Source organism: Salvelinus sp. IW2-2015, linkage group LG23, assembly GCF_002910315.2.
Source record: "Salvelinus sp. IW2-2015 linkage group LG23, ASM291031v2, whole genome shotgun sequence".
NCBI classification, from domain to species: Eukaryota; Metazoa; Chordata; class Actinopteri; order Salmoniformes; family Salmonidae; genus Salvelinus; species Salvelinus sp. IW2-2015.
In genome coordinates, this window is record NC_036863.1 from 44673695 (window position 1) to 44697188 (window position 23494).

General features: G+C 41.9%; 2 long non-coding RNA genes across 3 annotated transcripts in view; one reads left to right on the plus strand and one right to left on the minus strand.

The window, feature by feature from the left end:
• Positions 1 to 9583, minus strand: part of LOC139022926 (uncharacterized) — a 54027-nt gene extending 44444 nt beyond the window's left edge. The window contains exon 1 of the long non-coding RNA XR_011473998.1: positions 9301 to 9583. This is a non-coding gene — a long non-coding RNA (uncharacterized lncRNA). The remainder of the gene's footprint in view (positions 1 to 9300) is intronic.
• An 11852-nt stretch (positions 9584 to 21435) lies between these two features.
• The window catches only part of LOC111950028 (uncharacterized), a 159330-nt gene continuing 157271 nt past the window's right edge, over positions 21436 to 23494 (plus strand). For both annotated transcript variants that reach the window (XR_011474001.1, XR_002875448.1), the window contains exon 1: positions 21436 to 21837. This is a non-coding gene — a long non-coding RNA (uncharacterized lncRNA). The remainder of the gene's footprint in view (positions 21838 to 23494) is intronic.

The window sequence follows — 23494 nt, forward strand, 5'->3', positions numbered from 1 at the left end:
ACGTTGCCCCCCCCCCCCTCCCTCTTTTACGCTGCTGCTACTCTCTGTTTATCATATATGCATACCTCATGAAGCTGGTTGAGAGAATGCCAAGAGTGTGCAAAGCTGTCATCAAGGCAAGGGGTGGCTACTTTGGAAAATATAATTTATTTTGATCTGTTAACACTTTTTGGTTACTATGTGCTATTTCATAGTTCTGATGTCTTCACTATTATTCTACAATATAGAGAATAGTAAAAATTAAAGAAAAACCCTGGAATTGTCACGATCGTCGTCAGGGTGGAAATGACAGACCAAGGTGCAGCGTGGTAAGCGTACATTTCTTTTAATGTTATAAATGTCACCAACAAAACAAGAAATACCAAAAAACGAACATGAAGCTGACTAGGGCTATACAGGCCACTAACACAGACAACTACCCACAACTAAGGTGGCAAAACAGGCTGCCCAAGTATGATTCTCAATCAGAGACAACGATAGAAGCTGTCCTGATTGAGAACATACCCGGCCAAAACATAGAAACAGAAAACATAGAAATAAAGAAACTAGACCCTCGCTGCAGGCCCAGGACTGGGAGACGTCGTTTGAGGCTCCGGACTTGGAGCCGACGTTGGAGCTTCTCTGGACGGAGAAACCGCCTAACCCAAAATAGAGAATAAAAGCCTCTCCAAGGCCAGGGCGTGACAGTACCCCTCCCAAAGGTGCGGACTCCGGCCGCAAAACCTGACTCTATAGGGGAGGGTCCGGGTGGGCATCTACTTCGGTGGTGGCTCATCACTGGAGGCTTCGTGCCATGGATCATCACTGGAGGCTTCGTGCCATGGATCATCACTGGAGGCTTCGTGCCATGGATCATCACTGGAGTGAGGAGACGTATAGGCAGCCTGGTGCGTGGAGCTGCCACATGGCTTACCAGGCTAGGGAGACATACAGGAGGCCTGGTTCTGGGAACAGGCACAGGACTTACCAGGCTTGGGAGATATACAGGAGGCCTAGTTCTGGGAGCAGGCACAGGACTCACCAGGCTGGGGAGACATACTGGAGGCTTGGTTCTTGGAGTAGGCACCGGATACACTGGAACGTGGAGGCACACTGGAGGTCTCGAGCGTAGAGTCTATACAACCTGTCCTGGCTGGATGGTTACCTTCGCCCGGCAAATGCGGGGTGCTGGCACAGGACGCACTGGGCTGTGCAGACGCACCGGAGACACAGTGCACAGAGCCGGCGCAGGATATCCTGGGCCAAAGAGACGCACTGGAGGCCAGGCGCACTGAGCCGGCACCATCCGTCCTGGCTGGATGCCCACTCTAGCCCGGCCGATGCTGGAAGCTGGAATGTAGCGCACCGGGCTGTGAACGCGCACTGGAGACACCGTGCACTCCACCGCATAACACAGTGCCTGACCAGTACCACGCTCCCTACGGTAAGCACGAGGAGTTGGCTCAGGTCTCCAACCTGATGTTGAATCTTGTTATGTTCATACAAATATTTACACATGTTAAGTTTGCTGAAAATAAACACAGTTGACAGTGAGAGGACGTTTCTTTTTTTGCTGAGTTTACATTTAGTGATACATACCTTGACATTGTGTGAGGATAACCGACCTTCCAATTAATAGCAATGCATTTCAAGACCATAACATATGCATATATGTCCCGTTTTGTGTTTTACACCTCCAGCAGAGGAATTACATTTCCTCTGCATGTAATTCAGTTTCACTGGCATACAGTACATTCTATGGATGGTCTTAAACTGCAGTAATGTATGTCTGAGATATACGAACATGTCTCGGCATTCAAACATATCTGTATCCAATCATCATCATCAATAGCTGTCCCCAGTCCGCCTGGCCTTGCTGCTATTCCAGTTTCAGCTGTTCTGCCTGCGGTTATGGAACCGCCACCTGTCCCAGACCTGTTGTTTTTCAACTCTTGATGATCGGCTATGAAAAGCCAACTGAAAATTATTCATGATTATTATTTGACCATGCTTGTCACTTATGAACATTTTTGAACATCTTGGCATAGTTCTGTTATAATCTCCACCCGGCACAGCCAGAAGAGGACTGGCCACCCCTCATAGCCTGGTTCCTCTCTAGGTTTCTTCCTAGGTTTTGGCCTTTCTAGGGAGTTTTTCCTAGCCACCGTGCTTCTACACCTGCATTACTAGCTGTTTGGGGTTTTAGGCTGGGTGTCTGTACAGCACTTCGAGATATTAGCTGATGTACGAAGGGCTATATAAAATAAAATTGATTGATTGATTGAATAGCTTCTACCAGGTCTTCCTCAAATTGTTGTTTTCCATGTTTTGTGTCATCGTGAAAAGTCTCTATCAACCCTTGATACAGTTTGAAAATCAAATTTGGAGGTTTGTCAGACTACCTTAAAATAGCATCTGGCTTCTCCAGTGTTTGCTGCACAGAGAGAATAAAGTGTTGTATCTGCAAAAATTCACCTGACATCCATCACAGACTGGTCTTACTTGGCTGCCTGACCCTGCTGAGACCCATGTCACCATCTGATCCTCCTTAGATGAGGCTTGACAAAGAATTATCTTGGTGTACATTTATACATTATATTATCCAAGAATAGAATCAATGGTTCAATAATTGAAATGACCATTATTCCCAGATCCCAGACTGTAAGCTTAAGATGCTGCCCTGTAGCTACTGTAGATCTACCCATCAATTCAAGATGGAACTTTGTATCATTCACTGATATTGTTAACATACTGCAAAATTCTGCTTCGTAGACTGGTCTTCCCCGGCTGTCTGAAGCCCATTTTCGTGCTATTCATCTGCCGCCATCACCACATGTTTATGATAATGCGCAGCCCCATTCGGCAAAGGAACTGTACACAATTTCTGGAAGCTGAAAATGTCCCAGTTCTTTCATGGCCTGTATACTCACCGGACATGTCACCCATTTGAGCATGTTTGGGATGCACTGGATCGACATGTAGGACAGCGTGTTCCAGTTCCCACCTATATCCAGCAACTTCGCACAGTCATTGAAGAGGAGTGGGACAACATTCCACAGGCCACAATCAACAGGCTGATCAACTCTATGTGAAGGAGATGTGTCGCGCTGCATGAGGCAAATGGGGGTCACACCAGAAAGACTGGTTTACTGATCCACACCCCTACTTTTTTTTTAAAGGTATCTATGAGTCATGTGAAATCCATAGATCAGGGCCTAATACATTTATTTAAATTGACTGATTTCCTTATATTAACTCAATAAAATCTTAGAAATTGTTGCATGTTGCATAATTTCTTTTGTTCAGTATATTTTGCTTTATCTATAATCATTATTTTTTATACTCAGAGAGTAGGGGCCTTCATACTTCACATCATTTGTCTTCATGAATTGTTTCATGTGAGCTTGGTTGCATCCCCCATTTTAAAGTGTAAGAAGGCATTTGATATCACAAAGTATGCTGTGTTTCCATTTCTCCCGGATTGCAATTTCTCAGTTAGTTAGCCCCAACTCACCGCATAAATGCAAATCATTTGTCAAATCAGTTTACAGAGAAAATACAAGGATGTACAGTATGTATGTTGGTAACAGATCCATAAGTGCTCTCCAGAATGTCCCAGATATTCTATGTTAATATACAAATGATATGCAATAGCGACATTTTACACCAGTGCAGCTAGCTAGTGGACTCTATCTGTAGTGGTGGTCGTATGATTGGTTTCTCCCTAACCATCATTTTTATCTCCCCCTCGCTGTTCACTGTTAGTTTTCCGGAACCAATCAGATCACAACAGTCTCCAATTCTTTCCTGTGCAAGAACTATGAGCCAAATGTCAGAGAAATTGTGGACTAATATGCAATGTATTGAGACAGTCCATCTCTGGTAACCAACATCCCAGCCAGCATCAACATAGTGTTGTGGTAGTAGGCTATGCAATGGGAGTTTCTGACAGTAGACCTTATAGTGACCGCCATATTGGCAAACCACAACAACTCACATTGCTGTCCTAGAAAGGTGATTTAAACATAAAGCTGACATTTTCCACTGAATATCAATCAGTTCTCCAAGAAGTTGGCAGTCTTCCAAGTTCTCGTCAATAATTTCTGCCATTACAATAGAAATACATGCATATTTTAAATGTCAAATAGCCTAAAAATGTATTGGAACAAGTTGTAGAAAATCGTAATATCAGGAGGCCTACACAGCATTATAATTGGACTTAAAGATGCACTATGCAGAAATCGCTCTGCCAGTTCCTAGTATGCTCAAATTCTAATAGTATGCCTAATTTCAGTTTGTGACAAAACAATCAAGTATAGTGTAGAGAATCATTGTACCATCTAAACTGCTGTGAAATATATTTTCTAAAACTCAAAATATTGTATTTTTCGGCTGTTTGAAGCTAGTGTACAAAACCGAAAGTAAAAGACACATAGAACTTCGTGCACATTACTTCGTAGACTTGCAGCTGAAAATACATTATTTTAGTCATGGAAAATATATTTCACAGCGGTTTAGATGGTACAATGATTCTCTGCACTATACTTGCTTGTTTTGTCAGATAAACTGAAATTAGGCAAACTATTAGATATTTTGCAAGCAGGACTAAACAGAGCATAGTGCATCTTTAAACCAGTACGTTTAAATCATTGATGAAGGATTTTGAGGCTGATTCCCTGACCTGTCATTGTTTTTAATTTGCTGTTTTATGATTTTGTTATACTCTTGTGAATTCAGTTTTTTTACTAGATTGCCTGTAGTTTTTCATGTCTGTCTGTAATTGTGTAAGGACTTGGTGCTGCCTATTTTGGCCGGGACGCTCTTGAAAAATAATCTTAATGAGCCCTTCCTGGTTAAATTTTTATTTTTATTTTTTTACTGGACTGGCTAATGCTCATGCCCTTTACGAAGTAGTAGTGGCAGGGATAGCCCTACACATTGTAGCGTGTTTGTTGGGTTTGGACTGTATTGGAAGTCATAACAAGAAAGTGAGTTGAGTAGTTAAACCAGCACGTGTAGCCTATATTCAAAATTAGGAGGTCTTGTTTAATGACAGAAGCCCTCTGTTTGTTTTAGTATTACTGAACACCACTACTACCATTACTGAATACCCCTTCTACCCGAGTCCCACTAAGTCCCAGCCTGCCTTAGAGGTTAGGGGTCATGTGAATCTGATCAGTGGTTTTGTCTCAAACACCCTCGTTTTGCAGGTGTGAAGGGTAGTGGTGGTGTGTGTGCAACTGTGTGTGTGAGACTTGATTCTGTATGGCACAATGGGACATACAGTTGAAGTTTACATACACTTAGGTTGGAGCCAATAAAACTTGTTTTTCAACCACTCCACAAATGTATTGTAAACAAACTATAGTTTTGGCAAGTCAGTTAGGACATTTACTTTGTGCATGACACAAGTCATTTTTCCAACAATTGTTTTACCGACAGATTATTTCACTCATAATTCACTGTATCACAATTCCAGTGGGTCAGAAGTTTACATACACTAAGTTGACTGTGCCTTTAAACAGCTTGGAAAATTCCAGAAAATTATGTCATTGCTTTAGAAGCCTAATTGACATCATTTGAGTCAACTGGAGGTGTACCTGTGGATGTATTTCAAGGCCTACCTTCAAACTCAGTGCCTCTTTGCTTGACATCATAGGAAAATCAAAATAAATCAGCCAAGACCTCAGAAAATAAATTGTAGACCTCCACAAGTCTGGTTCATCCTTGGGAGCAATTTCCAAATGCCTGAAGGTACCACGCTCATCTGTACAAACAACAGTAAGCAAGTCTAAACACCATGGGACCACTCAGCCGTCATACCGCCCAGGAAGGAGACGTGTACTGTCTCTTAGAGATGAATGTACTTTGGTGAAAAAAGTGCAAATCAATCCCAGAACAACAGCAAAGGAACTTGAGAAGATTCTGGAGGAAACAGGTACAAAAGTATCTATATCCACAGTAAAACGAGTCCTATATCGACATAACCTGAAAGGCCGCTCAGCAAGGAAGAAGCCACTGCTCCAAAACCGCCATTAAAAAGCTAGACTACAGTTTGCAACTGCACATGAGGACAAATATCGCACTTTTTGGAGAAATGTCCTCTGGTCTGATAAAACAAAAATAGAACTGTTTGGCCATAATGACCATTGTTATGTTTGGAGGAAAAGGAACACCATCCCAACCGTGATGCACCGGGATGGCAGCATCATGTTGTGGGGGTGCTTTGCTGCAGGAGGGACTGGTGCACTTCACAAAATAGATGGCATCCTGAGGCAGGAAAATTATGTGGATATATTGAAGCAACATCTCAAGACATCAGTCAGGAAGTTAAAGCTTGGTCGCAAATGGGTCTTCCAAATGGACAATGACCCCAAGTATACTTCCAAAGTTGTGGCAAAATGGCTTAAGGACAACAAAGTCAAGGTATTGGAGTGGCCACCACAAAGCCCTGACCTCAATCCTATAGAAAATGTGTGGGCAGAACTGAAAAAGTGTGTGCGAGCAAGGAGGCCTACAGTTTTGACTCAGTTACACCAGCTCTGTCTGGAGGAATAGGCCAAAATTCACCCAACTTATTGTGGAAGGCTACCTGAAATGTTTGACCCAAGTTAAACAACTTAAAGGCAATGCTACCAAATACTAATTGAGTGTATGTAAACTTCTGACTCACTGGGAATTTGATGAAAGAAATAAAAGCTGAAATAAATCATTCTCTCTACTATTATTCTGACATTTCACATTCTTAAAATAAAGTGGTGATCCTAACTGACCTAAGACAGAGAATTTTTACTCGGATTAAATGTCAGGAATTGTGAAAAACTGAGTTGAAATGTATTTGGCTAAGGTGTATGTAAACTTCCGACTGCAACTGTAGCTCTAAAAACAGAGTGACTGCACAGGCACCGGAGACTCCATTCCGAAAACACCCCTTCTTACTCCATGATACGAGTGCAAGTTTGAACTTATCAAAGTTCTAATTAGACTCCATATACTTCTACTATAAATATCTGGATGTATTTCTGTATGTCAAGTCTCATATTGAGTAGGGGAGATGAGGAATGGTTGTAACACTTTTTTTGCATTTTTGTCAATTTTTCAGAAAATGTTTGAGGTGTTTCAAAATGTGATAGGGACAGCTTCCATCTGTTTGCTACAAATGGGTATCGGTATTATCTCTCTAAATCAAACAGGCAAGTTGTGACTTTGTCTCATACAAGGGTTGAAATGTTACAACTGACCCGGGACGTGGGTGAAATGTAACAGTTTGAAAGAATGCACAAATCATCATATGCAACGAAATATTGAAAGCCTTTATTGAGAACATGAGAACAACATTGCCATGTTTAGCATTTTGTGCTGCAGAAATAATCAAATAATAATACAAATCATAAAAAGTTCCATTAACTGGCCCTTCACAACTAAACATCTCACAACTAAATAGCAAAATCTGGACTAAACAATGTAATGTTTGTGGTGTCCCTTATGGAAAAAAACTAAATAATTCCACATGTGAACACGTGAACACTTATGATCTTGTGTGATCACATGTGATTATATGTGAAGCTAATGTAAAAACATGTGAAGCTACATGTGACAACATGTGAGCACGTGAGAACATGATCTCACGATAAATAAATGTGACATGGGGATGCAACATTGATACACCACATGTGACATTACACATGTGAAATCATGTGTTTTTGAAACACTTCATGTGACATTTCACATGTAAATATGTGTTTTTGAAACACTTCATGTGACATTACACATGTGAAATCATGTGTTTATGAAACACTTCATGTGACATTTCACATGTAAATATGTGTTTTTGAAACACTTCATGTGACATTTCACATGTAAATATGTGTTTTTGAAACACTTCATGTGACATTTCACATGTAAATATGTGTTTTTGAAACACTTCATGTGACATTACACATGTAAATATGTGTTTTTGAAACACTTCATGTGACATTCCACATGTAAATATGTGTTTTTGAAACACATCATGTGACATTTCACATGTAAATATGTGTTTTTGAAACACATCATGTGACATTTCACATGTAAATATGTGTTTTTGAAACACTTCATGTGACATTTCATTTGCACATGAAATCATATGCAAATGTGTTTTTGGAAGACTTCACATGAGATATTGCAGGGATTTGATTATCTGACACAGGTTGCCCCGGCGGGAGGAGTTTACCCCATGTAAAAAGTGATAGCATTCGGCGAAGCCCACGGCGAAGTCAGCTCAAGATAAAAGTGACGTAGATTAAGCACGTGGATGTTCTCAAGACATTTGTTTTACCAGTCGTCAGGACGTCATGTGATGGTCCCAAACCATCACAAACCATTGTAAGTAAAGTAATGGTATGGTAGTTTTAAAGTAAGTGGTGTACTGTTCATCTAGAATATAACCCCTCGTGGGATTTGAATTCACATCCTCTGGATTTGAGGTTTGCTGATCTTTCTGCTGAGCAACAATGTCTGCAGCATTCCCCTACACATTCATTATGCACTGCTACTTTAGTTAGAAGTTAATCGGACTATTTTCTCATTGATTTCAATTACTTATTTCAGAAATTTGAGGCTTTTCTGTATAGTTGTCTAATATTGGTGGGGCATATTATTCTGTTTCAATGTTACTCTTGAATCACTATGATAAACACAATATCATAGTTTTTCTTGAGTGTGTATTTAACAAAGCTGAGATTTACTTTGAAGTTCAAATTGCAGGAATACAGGTGTGGTGGCGTAGCAGAAATATCATACAGACGTGAACCAAGAGGTTGTGAGTTCAAATCCCAGATTGAATAATAATTACTGTATAAATAAACATAGACAATGTAGTCAAGTGTGTCAAATATGTAAAATTAAAACACTATGTTAAAAGCACTGTGTGTGTATCATAGACACATTTTTGTTGTCCATAAACACGTTTTCACATGTGGAATGTCATGTGAAGTGTTCCAAAAATACATGCTTTTTTGTGTGTGTGAGTGGTGTGTGAGTGAATGTCGGACATGTTCACTCAATCAGAGTCACAGTTGTGACAGCGGTATGGTAGTCCTAGGGTACACGCTTGGTGGGCCCATCATTTGCATTCCCAGCACCCAGGCCTCTTTAGGCTTGTTACAACTAACCCTGACTCTTGCAGTCATTAGCTATCTTCAAATTTAGCTGCATGTTCAAACTTTAGCATTGTTAACTTACATCAAATATATCTACACACACTGGTAATAAACCTGATATACAGTAAGTTCGGTGAATCTAATGACAAAGCAGGTGATGCCAGAGAAAATAATTTCTTACCTCAAAATCTGATTTTTGTCAATAAAATCTGCAGTCTATCACATGGACTGACCATGTGCACAGTGAGTCACGTGATTTTATCTTGTTCCTGATTTGAAGATATTGAGAGTGTTACAACTATTCTGTGTTACAACCGTCCCTGGTTTCCCCTATAAATTACCTCAGACTGGGAGGAGGTCGAAAAGCCATTTGATGCATCCCAAAATGACACCGTATTCACTATAGTATAGTACTTTTGACAAAGGCCCTGGGTGGACACGCTTTAAGGAGAGCTTGGACAGTGTTGCATGTTGCTGAGAACTTTGCTTTAGTGCCTCTGTGTTGTGGTTTTGTTGGGGTTAGCCCCACCCATTCCCAAAACAGGAATAGCTAGCACACACACACATCCCGAAGCCCCACACCATCACACACACACTCACAAGCTGTAAGCTCTTTTTTCTGCTCCCTTGCTCGTCCCGAGCTATTTTGTTTGTTGCTTTTCCCATGACCTTTAACCTTCAGTATCAGTGGGATGGCTGTCTGGAGTTAAGAGGTGTCCCCCACCCCCCCATGCCAGGCTCTGTGCTTACACACCACTACATGCACTAGCCACACACACACACTAATGTAAAACACTTTGGTGGGCTGTAGGGTGTGGGGATGATTGAGAAACTTTAAGATGTATCCCTTCAAAGACTTTCCCATTATATTCCTTGCAATAATCATGTGAGGCGTAGGAGACAGGGGAGAAAGAGAGAGCAGGAGAGAAATAGAGAGAGCGACAAAGGGGGAGACTGGAGAGCGCAAAAGAGAGAAATGGAAAGATAGAGAGGAAGAAGGTGGGGGAGAGAGAGGTCAACAAGGAATCGAGTGTACAGTAGCTCTGCCACGTCTGTTTAATGCTGCTACATTAGTCACTCAGTACAGGTGAATATCTGCACCTGCTAATCAACCTGTAGGTAGCCCAGCGGCTAAGGAGTTGGACCTGCAGCCAAAAGGTCGCCAGTTTGAATCCTGGGCCGGTTTCTGGGGAAAAATGAAACGGTGTGTTTGACGTATTTGATACCATTCCGCCCATTCTGCTTCAGTCATTACCAAGAGCCTGTTCTCCCCAATTAAGGTGCCACCAACCTCCTGTGGGGGGAACTGAACTGGTAACTGGAGGGCTGCTGTGTTCAGATCCTGACAATAGTTCCCTACCATTGGGCCATTGAGCAAAGCCCTTTACCCCACAACATGCGCTGCACTGCCGTGACCCCTGTGCTCCTCTCAACTATATATGTGTGTGTGTGTGTGTGACAGGGTTGGGGTCAATTCGGAATTTCTAAATTCAAACAATGAATTGAATTTGAATTGGCTGCAACGCACTGGAAACATCATTTGAATTGAATTTAAATGGGATACCTGCCCAACATCAGGTAACATACCTGCCCAACAACAATTTCCGGATAATATAGGTTCACGGCATTCTGCTTCCGGAGAACTACTTCCTGCTTTTAGTCGTTGGTCATACTGTATATTAGCATTGGTAGAAGTATCGTGTGTGTGTATATATAGACACAGTGCATTCAGAAAGTATTCAGACCCCTTGACTTTTTCCACATTTTGCTATGATAAATCCATTTTAGAATATAAGTCTGTTTTTTTTAAATCCTCATCAATCTACACACAATAACCCATAATGACGAAGCAAAAAGAGGTAAAAAAAAATTATAATAAAGTTATATATAAAAAATAAAAACTGATATCATATTTCCATAAATATTCAGAACTTTTACTCAGTACTTTAGCAGTGATTACACTCAGCCTTGAGCCTTCTTGGGTGTGGCGCTATAAGCTTGGCACACCTGTATTTGGAGAGTTTCTCCCATTTCTTCTCTGCAGATCCTCTCAAACTGTCAGGTTTGATGGGGAGTGTAGCTGCACAGCTACTTTCAGGTCTCTCCAAGTGATGTTCGATCAGGTTGAAGTCCGGGCTCTGGCTGGGCCACTCAAGGACATTCAGAGACTTGTCCTGAAGCCACTCCTGCGTTGTCTTGGCTGTGTTCTTACGGTCATTGTACTGATGGAAGGTGAACATTCGCCCCCAGTCTGAGGTCCCGAGTGCTCTGGAACAGGTTATCATCAAAGATCTCTCTGTACTTTTCTCCGTTCATCTTTCCCTCGATCTTGACTAATCTCCCAGTCCTTGCCGCTGAAACACATCCCCACAGCATGATGCTTCCACCACCATGCTTCACCATAGGGATGGTGCCAGGTTTCCTCCAGACGTGACGATTGGCATTCAGGCCAAAGAGTTTAATCTTGGTTTCATCAGACCAGAGAATCTTGTTTCTCATGGTCTGAGAGTCCTTTAATTGCCTTTTGACAAACTCCAAGCGGGCTGTCATGTGCCTTTTACTGAGGAGTGGCTTCCGTCTGCCCGCTCTACCATAAAGGCCTGATTGCTGCTGCAGAGATGGGAGAACTTTCCAGAAGGACAACCATCTCCACAGAGCAACTCTGGAGCTCTGTCAGAGTGACCATCTGGTTCTTGGTCACCTCTCTGACCAAGGCCCTTCTCCCTCGAATTGATCAGTTTGTCTGGGCGGCAAGCTTTAGGAAGAGTCTTGTTGGTTCCAAACTTCTTCCATTTAAGAATGATGGAGGCCACTGTGTTATTGGGGACCTTCAATGCTGCAGAAATGTTTTGGTACCCTTCCCCAGATCTTTGCCTTGACACAATCCTGTCCGAAGCTCTACAGACAATGCCTTCGACATCATGGCTTGGTTTTTGCTCTGACATGCATTGTCAACTGTGGGACCTTAAATAGACAGGTGTGTGCCTTTCCAAATCATGTCTATCGATTGAATTTACCAGATGGACTCCAATCAAGTTGTAGAAACATCTCAAGGATGATCAATGGAAACAGGATGCACCTGAGCTCAATTTCGAGTCTCATAGCAAAGGTATTTTATTTCTTTTTTTGCAAACATTTCTAAAAACCTGTTTTTGCTTTGTGATTATGGGGTATTGTGTGTAGATTGATGAGGGGAAAAAAATATTTAATCAATTTTAGAATAAGGCTGTAACATAAGAAAATTTGGAAAAATACTTTCCGAATGCACTGTAACTAGCATATTAACCCACAAAACATCCCTTTTTGAAAAAGTTATCCGTGTTAAAACTACTCAACTAGAAGTCAGCTACTTGACTAAACGTGTTCTCCATATCCTCTATAGCACATCCATTTATAATACAGTGACTGGTTCGGTGCTACCACATGTTTGTGTGGCTATTGAGTAATATTTAATAAGTGGGTCGTGTCCTGTAGTGAAGTTGGCATGAGAATATGGAATTATATATGAATGAATACAGCAGCAGCGTAAGTTCATGAGTTCATCAGCCGGGTTGAGCTGAGGTGGGAGGAGAAGAGAGGAGATGGGGAGAACAGTAGAGGAGTGTAGAGAACAGGAGAGAAGATGGAGAGGTGGATGAGTAAGAAGGGATCTAACAGTGAGCGCCAGGCTGGCTGTGTGTTGATGGGTATGAAAAAGGAAAAGCTGTCGGAACGTGTGCATGAAAAAGACTGAGCATTCTGTCTGCACACTGGATTACTGACAGCTATTTCCACCACTAGGACTGTGCTTGGGGAGACATGATACTGTCAGGCATGAGCTGTGACTCTCTCTCTCTCTCTCTCTCTCTCTCTCTCTCTCTCTCTCTCTCTCTCTCTGTCCTGTTCAGTCCAGTCCATGTACTGCCCAGAGCAAACTCAGTGCCCTGTGATCAGTGCTCTGTGACAATGTCTGAAATGTCACCCTATTCCCTATGCAGTGCACTACTTTTGATTGAATAGGGTGGGTGCAATTTCAGACGCAGACAGAGCACTGAGACTGCTCCGGTCAAAAGTAGTACATGGCTCTGTACAAAAGTGCACCATATAGGGAATAGGGTGCAATTTCAGACGCAGCCTGTGTGTTCTGGTTGTGTTTTGAGTGAGGAGGCAGAGGCAGGCAAACTGGGTCATCACAGACACAGCCAGAAGAAAAAGGAGATTACTCAGACAGACAACGAACACTGCTGTGAGCAGAATTAGATGGCAGTGTTTTGAGGACAGACTTTATGTAACAGACCGCACAGAATCAAATCAAATCAAATCAGTTTATTTTATATAGCCCTTCGTACATCAGCTAATATATAATACAGAAACCCAGCCTAAAACCCCAAACAGCAAGCAATGCAGGTGTAGAAGCACGGTGGCTAGGAAAAACTCCCTAGAAAGGCCAAAACCTAGGAAGAAACCTAGAGAGGAACCAGGCTATGAGGGGTGGCCAGTCCTCTTCTGGCTGTGCCGGGTGGAGATTATACAGAACTATGCCAAGATGTTCAAAATGTTCATAAGTGACAAGCATGGTCAAATAATAATCATGAATAATTTTCAGTTGGCTTTTCATAGCCGATCATTAAGAGTTGAAAATAGCAGGTCTGGGACAGGTGGCGGTTCCATAACCGCAGGCAGAACAGTTGAACTGGAATAGCAGCAAGGCCAGGCGGACTGGGGACAGCAAGGAGTCATCATGCCCGGTTTGCCGTGACGTATGGTCCTAGGGCTCAGGTCCTCCGAGAGAGAGAAAGAAAGAGAGAAGGAGAGAATTAGAGAGAGCCAAGATTTTCAAAATGTTCATAAATGACAGCATTGGTCAAATAATAATCAGGAATAAATATCAGTTGGCTTTTCATAGCCGATCATTAAGAGCAGAACAGAACTAAGCAGAGCAGACAGTTGAAACAATCGGGGAATATTCTCTTTGCTGTTTGATCACTCACTCACTGGTGGTAGACGTGTGTTTGGCACCACTGGGACAGTGATCTGGTTAGACAGTGTGCTTTGAACACCCAGTCTACTAGAAACGCATTTACTTATAACTTCTGCACTTTCTGTAAATGGTAGGCTGTAATATATTGTGACATGCTGCATGCATCACAAAAATACCACTAAATGTATCTGTCTTAGTTTCTTAATGTTGAATAGCAGAGGAGGTAGTTAATTGATCTAGCCGCAAAAAGCTCAAATGCAAAAACTGGAAGGTTTTACATTATAGCTTTAGTCTGTTCGTCGTTATTTTCCCCAGGGCGTACATGTCACAGTTTAGAGTGAACCCCTATTACTCCACCCAACACATAATTTAAAGTTATCCAGCACTTAAACCCAGCACAGAAGACCAGGAGAGGTATAGTAAGTATGCTGAAATGTCAGTCTTATTAAAAATTCTTAGTTTAACATGTACTGGACCACCTTTTCCACCTCCCACAGCAGACTGTACAATTCCCCAGACTGTGTCAGCACACTAGAGCCTCCCCTCAGGTAGGTTACTCTCCCCACTACTCCCAGCCCAGGTATGTATAGGGCATGCGACGGTGACACAGTACAATACACTGCACTCTGAATTATTCTGATAGGGCACTGCAGACAATATAGGAAGAATAAGGGACAGCACTGCAAATGATATGGTGAAAGGCACTGTAAATCTTGCATGTTGACATTTATAGTTTATTGCCTTTTCCTGGAGGCAGAACTGAGCGATTTCCCATTAGGCCAGCTACAAAGTAAACATTTGCCATATGTGACTGACCTGCTCAAATCGGTCTAATGTAGCAAAATTTGAAATTGTATTTTTTTTTTTACATAGGCTAAAAGTAGAGACTCAGAGCTACTCAATGTTATATCATACACTGCAGTTGAGGAACAATGGGAAAATAATTCTGCTTTTGAAAGATGATAAACCTTTAAACTCACCTTTGAGAAAATGGCCTTTTGAATGTTTTGGTAGTACTATTGGAGAGCCCTTCTTTGTCTACACCCATTCAGCATCGTTCACACCCTCTTAAGCTTTAGCCCCACCCATCTCTTTAACGGTTGATCCGAATGTACTAACAGCAGCAGTCAAGCACCCAAGCTAACTTGCTAGCTACTTCCAGACATCTAAGTGAGAGCGAACAGCTCACTGAACATTACTAGCCCTAGCATGGCTGGTTAGGCTGTTATGTTATCCAGAGCATTGGTGACTGCAACTATGCTGTCAGATTGTCCGTTCATAAATTCAGAGGGTTTCGCATTCGGAGCGTTCTGGCCGATGAACTTACTGGCACCGGCCATATTCAACTGGTGTTGAGCTTTCGTAAATTCATCAGTTATTCTGCGCTCTCTCTGAATTTACGAATGACCCCGAAATGGTTACTTGCATAGTGGAGTCTTTTGTTAAGACATGTAGCTAGCCAGCTAGGTAAACAATTAACGATAATTACAACTCATGACGTTACAACCATGCATGAATCTGCAGGTAGCTAACCAACCAGGTTCAATGTTAGCTAGTGTAACCGGTGCTGAACTGAACCGCGGTAACTCTGCGTTGTATGTGATTGATTGTGACTATAGACGTGAACTTCGGAGATCAGGTTGTTTCAATTCATCAGAATTCTCTCTGCATCTAAAATAAAATACAAATATATTTGTATTGCACAAATATTTTCTGGCAATTGCCCACCTCTTTCTCTCATAGTGCGCAAAAAAATATTTTAGAATTCAAAAATGAGTACAGCCTCTCCTTATAATGTATCAACACAATGCACATTTTACATCGATAAAACTACATAACTGCATCAAAAAGAAAATACAAAACATTTGTAGAGCATAAATATGTTCTGCCAATTGTCGCCTTTTTCTAAAACATAGACGCACAATACAAAGGACTGGGATCAGTCGAGGAGCTAGACATTGTTTGCACTTACAATACCTTAGCTAGCTAGTAACCACATGTTGAATTCAGAATGTTAATATCACCCTAAAAAGTACAATTACAATTGCATCTTGACAATACCATCCACTTATGAGTAAACTCTAAATATACAACATTATTCATGAACAAAACACTGTGTCATGACTTGTGCATGTGCTTAAAGTAATCTAATTTTTCTGAATACAACTGAAAAATCATGCCTACCTCTCACAGTAAATCAAAATGATTTGAACATGAGCACGCAGGGCAAAACGCAAGTACACACTCCCCTATTCCCAGGATGCAGGCATGCATAATAACAAATCAACATGCTATATTAATATATGGTATATGGTATATATGGTTTCTCTAATGATTGCCTCGCCTGGTTCACCAACTACTTCTCTGATCGAGTTCAGTGTGTCAAATCGGAGGGTCTGTTGTCCGGGCCTCTGGCAGTCTCTATGGGGGTGCCACAGGGTTCAATTCTTGGACCGACTCTCTTCTCTGTTTACATCAATGATGTCGCTCTTGCTGCTGGTGATTCTCTGATCCACCTCTACGCAGACGACACTATTCTGTATACTTCTGGCCCTTCTTTTGACACTGTGTTAACAACCCTCCAGGCGAGCTTCAATGCCATACAACTCTCCTTCCGTGGCCTCCAACTGCCCTCTTAAATTACAAGTAAAACCAAATGCATGCTCTTCAACCGATCGCTGCCTGCTCCTGCCCGCCTGTCCAACATCACTACTTTGGACGGCTCTGACTTAGAATATGTGGACACCTACAAATACCTAGGTGTCTGGTTAGACTGTAAACTCTCCTCCAGACTCACATCAAACATCTCCAATCCAAAGTCAAATCTAGAATGCTTTCCTATTCCGCAACAAAGCATCCTTTACTCATGCTGCCAAACATACCTTGTAAAACTGACCATCCTACCAATCTCGACTTCGGTGATGTCATTTACAAAATAGCCTCCAAAACCCTACTCAATAAATTGGATGCAGTCTATCACATGCCATCCGTTTTGTCACCAAAGCCCCATATACACCCACCCACTGCGACCTGTACACTCTCGTTGGCTGCCCTCGCTTCATACTCGTCGCCAAACCCACTGGTTCCAGGTCATCTACAAAACCCTGCTAGGTAAATCCCCCCTTATCTCAGCTCGCTGTCACCATAGCAGCACCTACCTGTAGCACGCGCTCCAGCAGTATATCTCTCTAGTCACCCCCAAAAACCAATTCTTCCTTTGGACGCCTCTCCTTCCAGTTCTCTGCTGCCAATGACTGGAACGAACTACAAAAATCTCTGAAACTGGAAACACCTATCTCCCTCACTAGCTTTAAGCACCAGCTGTCAGAGCAGCTCATAGATTACTGCACCTGTACATAACCCATCTACAATTTAGCCCAAACAACTACCTCTTTACCTACTGTATTTATTTAATTTATTTTGCTCCTTTGCACCCCATTATTTCTGTCTCTACTTTGCACTTTCTTCCACTGCAAACCAACCATTCCATTTTTTTTTTTTTAGTTTTATTTTACTTGCTGTGTTGTACTCACTTCGCCTCCATGCCTTTTATATTTTTATTTATTTATACATATATTTGTTTGCCTTCACCTCCCTTATCTCACCTCACTTGCTCACATTGTATATAGACTTATTTTTTTTTTTCACTGTATTATTGACTATATGTTTGTTTTACTCCATGTGTAACTATGTGTTGTTGTATGTGTCGAACTGCTTTGCTTTATCTTGGCCAGGTCGCAATTGTAAATGAGAACGTGTTCTCAATTTGCCTACCTGGTTAAATAAAGGTTAAATAAATAAATAAAAAATAAATAAATAAAAATATGAACCTGGTGAAATTCACAAAGTATTTTAACAACAGTTACACTACCTAACATTATGCTATAGCTAGCTAAGCAAATGGCTCTGAGATAGAAAATAATGTCATATACGTTAGCTAGCGAGCCAGCCAGCTAAAATTAGCTAGCTAGGTAAACAAGGAACTGCCTCCAGAACAAAACTAAAAGTGCTAACCTGCGCAAATCTCACTCTGGTGCTGCACACAAGATGGGACCCACCCTTGGCCCTGCCAGTAGGGATGCGTGGGTAAAATCACTGGGGAAGCCAATCCCCAAAAATAGCCATATTACAACCTACTGTATGTGTTGTGATAATTGCGTTGTTTGCTCAATAACCTGTTAATAAGGCATATGAATTGACACCCTGATATAAAGGCCTAAAACCGTGCCAATAAGAAGACAGTGGCAGAATAATTTCAACCACACATTTGTTTCTTTACAAAAGTGGAGAGCAACATCTATTCAGTGAAGTCCACAAAACATATTGCATATAACAAACAGTTACATGACCTACAGCATGGTCAAGCAAGGCAATGTTTCCGAAATTTTCAGACTACTAAACAACTATTGATTTAGAACCACGGAGAGTTACCGCAAGTCGCAAAGAAAACAGGAGCTGCCTCCACTATTCCAGCAGCATTTCAACTTCAACTAATCACCTGTGCTTAGCCTCAACTAAATGATACCAGCAATTATTTAGTCCAATCAACGTAAGCTTAATATGATGTGGCTGTCCTTGCTACTAATGTGTGTGTGTGTGTGTGTGTGTGTGTGTGTGTGTGTGTGTGTGTGTGTGTGTGTGTGTGTGTGTGTGAAACATGTTGACTCACTCTAATTCACCAATTCCATCCTCCTCTTTCATGTTGCCTAAACGGTCTATGACTTTGTCATTTTATATATTTTTTATCAAAAGAGGCCAACTGCTTGCTGGCTTCCCTTGCATTCAAAGCTACTGGCGGCAACAATGTCATACTCATTCTGACCAGACAGCATCAGATAGATACACTACACATACTGAGACAGAGGGGCACTGTTTCAGTCGCTCGGATGCTTTCTTCTGTGAGATACATTCAGCCTCTTGCGAATTGAATGAAATGTATGAAACACAGAAAGACGAAAGATAAATGATTTTGTATTTTTTTTCTGGGGAGGCTTGGCTTCCCCTGGCATACACACCACTGGGCGCTGCTCTACTCTGCCCACCCCTCTAAAGGGACGCTCAACTGCTATGGGACACGATGGGGGAGGGAAACACAGACAAGACATCATATGAGCCCTACATTAAAGACATTTTATGAGCCCAAGCCCCAAAACCCCCAAATTATTGTGCCGTTATCCAATACATAGCCTATGATATAGGCTACCGCACATTAGTCTACGCGCGACAGAAAATAATAAGGTGACCCCTGAAAGCCAGATGGAGATGTGTAAGTTACACATAAATTATATGTACGTTCAGTCCTTATATTACTGTAGCATATGCTGCAGCAAATGTAGTGACCACGATGGTCACTTGTGCCATTCTATGAGAGGGAGGGTGTTCAATGAGAGGGAGGGTGTTCACTTTATTTTACAGTACAAGAGGAGGGTAATGTGAATATATTTGTGGGGGGTGCCTTTTTTTTTTTTTTTACACCTTGAGTTGGACGAGACCAGACATAAAAAAAGTAAAAAAGTGTGTATACATACATACATACATACAGTAACAGTCAAAAGTTTGTACACACCTACTCATTCAAGGGTTTTTCTTTATTTTTACTATTTTCTACATAGTAGAATAATAGTGAAGACATCGAAACTATAAAATAACACATATGGAATCATGTAGTAACCAAAAAAGTGTTAAACAAATCAAAATATGTTTTGGATTCTTCAAAGTAGCCACCCTTTGCCTTGRTGACAGCTTTGCACATGTTTGGCATTCTCTCAACCAGCTTCATCTGGAATGCTCCCATATATGCTGAGCACTTGTTGGCAGCTTTTCCATCACTATGCGGTCCAAATCATCCCAAACCACCTCAGTTGGGTTGAGGTCAGGTGATTTGTGGAGGCTGATGTAGTCAGTTGTTTCTCTTTGCTTATTCGTAGGTGATTTGAAGTCTGATACAAATCTGATTCCTGGCCATGTAACTTGTGTCTGAATGGTCAGATCATTTTTATTTGTCCTTAAGTGGTTTTTAGACTGATTTTCGGCATATCTTGTTGCTTGCTATCTACTCTGTTGACAGTTTGACAAGAACATGAGGTTGCTAACTAGCTTTGTTAATACAGTTTTATGGCTATATTTGTACACTCACACACAAGTACAGACACACACACACACACACACACACACACACACACACACACACACACACACACACACACACACACACACACACACACACACTATGGTCAGTCATCAGAGAGGATACTGCACGTTATATTTTTGGATTTGTGGGATAAAACCAAAATGGTTTCAACATGTCAGTCACTTTAGTCTCAACCTAATAGCATCCTGGCTTCCTCCTCAGAGTCGATTAATATGGTGACGGTTTAGAGATGGGAGGTTTTGATAAAGAAATCTGATTAACAGAGGTACTGTTTTGATATATTGGTTTTATTGAAGAGATCTAATCAAACATGACAAGAAATGTATTATTTTGCAATTGCAGCATGGGAATAGCTTTTTCAAATGAAAAATTCAGTGCCCCCTGTACAAAAAAATATAAATGTCACAGTCCATTAAATATTTTAAGGGCACTATGAACGGCAGTAAGATGCGCTGCACCAATAATGCATAGTCACTAGTTTGTCGTTACCTGGATGTGTCCCAAATGACTCCCCATTTCCTGTATAGTGCATTACTTTTCATCAGAGCCCCGTGGACCCTGGTCAAAAGTAGTACAATAGGGAATAAAGGTGCCTTTGGGATGCAGACCCAGACCTTATTCTCCCTAAAGAAAACGTAGAACGTATTGTACACACATCTGCAATGCATATTATGAATATGACTACTGCACATATTTCATGCTAAAGCAAATACAAGAACTCAGGTGTATATAAAATACATACGTGTGCACTTGAGATAATATATGCATTGCCGCGGGAAATTGTTTGTCGGTGGGGGTACTGCGATTTTTGTTTGGGGGAAGGTTATAGATGGATATATCAGTCCGCTAATACAGGACTAGTAAAGGCCCAGTGGACTACTTTTGTGAAAAATGTTAATTATTTAAAAAAAATTGTTAAACATTTTTTGTTTTTATTATTATTTTTCAGGGGATACTACAGCACCCTTAGCAACCCTGCTTCCCGCGGCCATGAATACATGCACATGTATGCATACTGTGCAGTGCGGTGTGCACTTACAGTACATGCTCATAAACATTTGTTCACGAGCAGATATACACACATGCTGGACACACATGCTCTGACTCGGCATGCTCAGTGGCTGCAGCTTGGAGCTGGAGCGGCTGGGATGGGAGGGGGGAGGATAAGAGAGGAGGAGGAGGCGGAGGAAGGAGAACAGCCAGGGTTGGAGTCCCACACAAGGGGAGCGAGCCAGTGGAAAATAAACCATGTTCATTGCAGTGTGCCTCTGTTAGGAGAGTGCTTCTCTCTCTGTCGGTCGCTCCGTTTTTTTGACGACTTATAGAGAGCGTGTGTGCAGGGACAGGCCCTTTATGTGCTCTCTGCTCTCTCTGTGCTTTCTCTCTTTTTTTCACTTTCTGTTTATCGTGACTATTTTGTCAGGAGCTGGTTGAGAGATAGACCTGGCAGGAGAGCGGCAGAACTGGATTTGTTTGAAAGAACAACCGTAGACAAGAAGTGCATAGAGAAGAGTTTGTTTTGAACTTCCAGCATGAGAAGATAGACATCTTTTGAAGAACAAAGAGAGAAAGAGGGACTGAAAGATGTACGACCTGCAAACAACAAGGTAGGAAGTGCATTAGACACCGCACAGGTTTGTTTCTGTGTGAATGTGTTTGGGGGTGGGGAAGGAGGAGTGGAGACAGACTAATCAATTTATTCAGAATATTCATTTTTCTGAGACAAGTTTAGAACATTTTGTACAATTGTGACGTGTTCCCAGTGTTCAGTGTATGGACATTTGTATGTTAAGGTGTGTGTGTGTGTTCTCCCAGGGCATGCCTTTTTGTGTTCAGACATCCAGACATCTCACACTTACAGAAATAGAGACACACACACACCACTGTCTCTCCAGTCACTCCACGGTGTACTGAGTGAACTCCAGGGAAGAGTGTAGAAACCTTAGTGAAAGAGCTTGGTTGGACAGTGTATTTGCCTGCCCTGCCCAGTGAGAGAACACTGGAGTAGTCTTCAATAAACCGTTTTCAAAAGATACACAAAGAAATTAAATTAGATGGCTTTAAGTTATCAATAACATTCTACAGTTGATAAATCTTTTATTGATACACTACATGACCAAAAGTATGTGGACACCTGCTCGTTGAACATCTCATTCCAAAATCATGAGCATTAATATGGAGTTGGTACCCTCTTTGCTGCTATAACAGCCTCCACTCTTCTGGGAAGGCTTTCCACTAGATGTTGGAACATTGTTACAGGGACTTGCTTCCATTCAGCCACAAGAGCATAAGTGAGGTTGGGCGATTAGGCCTGGCTAGCAGTTGGCGTTCCAATTCATCCCAAAGGTGTTTGAGCTCAGGGCTCTATGTAGGCCAGTCAAGTTCTTCCACACCAATCTCGACAAACTATTTCTGTATGGACCTCGCTTTGAGTATGGGGGCATTGTCATGCTGAAACAGGAAAGGGCCTTCCCCAAACTGTTGCCACAAAGTTGGAAACACAGAATCGTCTAGAATGTCATTGTATGCTGTGGTGTTAAGATTTCCCTTTACTGGAACTAAGGGGCCTAGCCCGAACTGTGAAAAACAGCCCCAGACCATTATTCCTTCTGAACCAAACTTTACAGTTATGCACTATGCATTGGGGCTTGTAGCATTCTCCCGGCATCCGCCAAACCCAGATTCGTCCGTTGGACTGCCAGATGGTGAAGCGGGATTCATCACTCCAGACAACGCATTTCCGCTGCTCTTGAGTCCAATGACGGCAAGCTTTACACCACTCCAGCCGACGCTTGGCATTGCGCATGGTGATCTTGGTCTTGTGTGCGGCTGCTCAGCCATGGAAACCCATTTCATGAAGCTCCCGACAAACAGTTAATGTGCTGATATTGCTTCCAGAGGCAGTTTGGAACTCAGTAATGAGTGTTGCAACCGAGGACAGATAATTTCTACGCTCTACGTGCTTCAGCACTCTGCGGTCCTGGTCTTTGAGCTTGTGTGGCCTACCACTTCACGGCCGTGCCGTTGTTGCTCCTAGACGTTACCACTTAACAATAACAGCACTTACAGTTGACCGGGGCAGCTCTAGCAGGGCAGAAATTTTATGAACTGACTTGTTGGAAAGATGGCACCCTATGAAAGTGCCACGTTGAAAGTCACTGAGCTCAATGTTTGTCTATGGAGATTGCATGGCTGTGTGTTCAATTTTATACACCTGTCTGCAATGGGTGTGGCTGAAATAGCCAACTCCACTAATTTGAACGG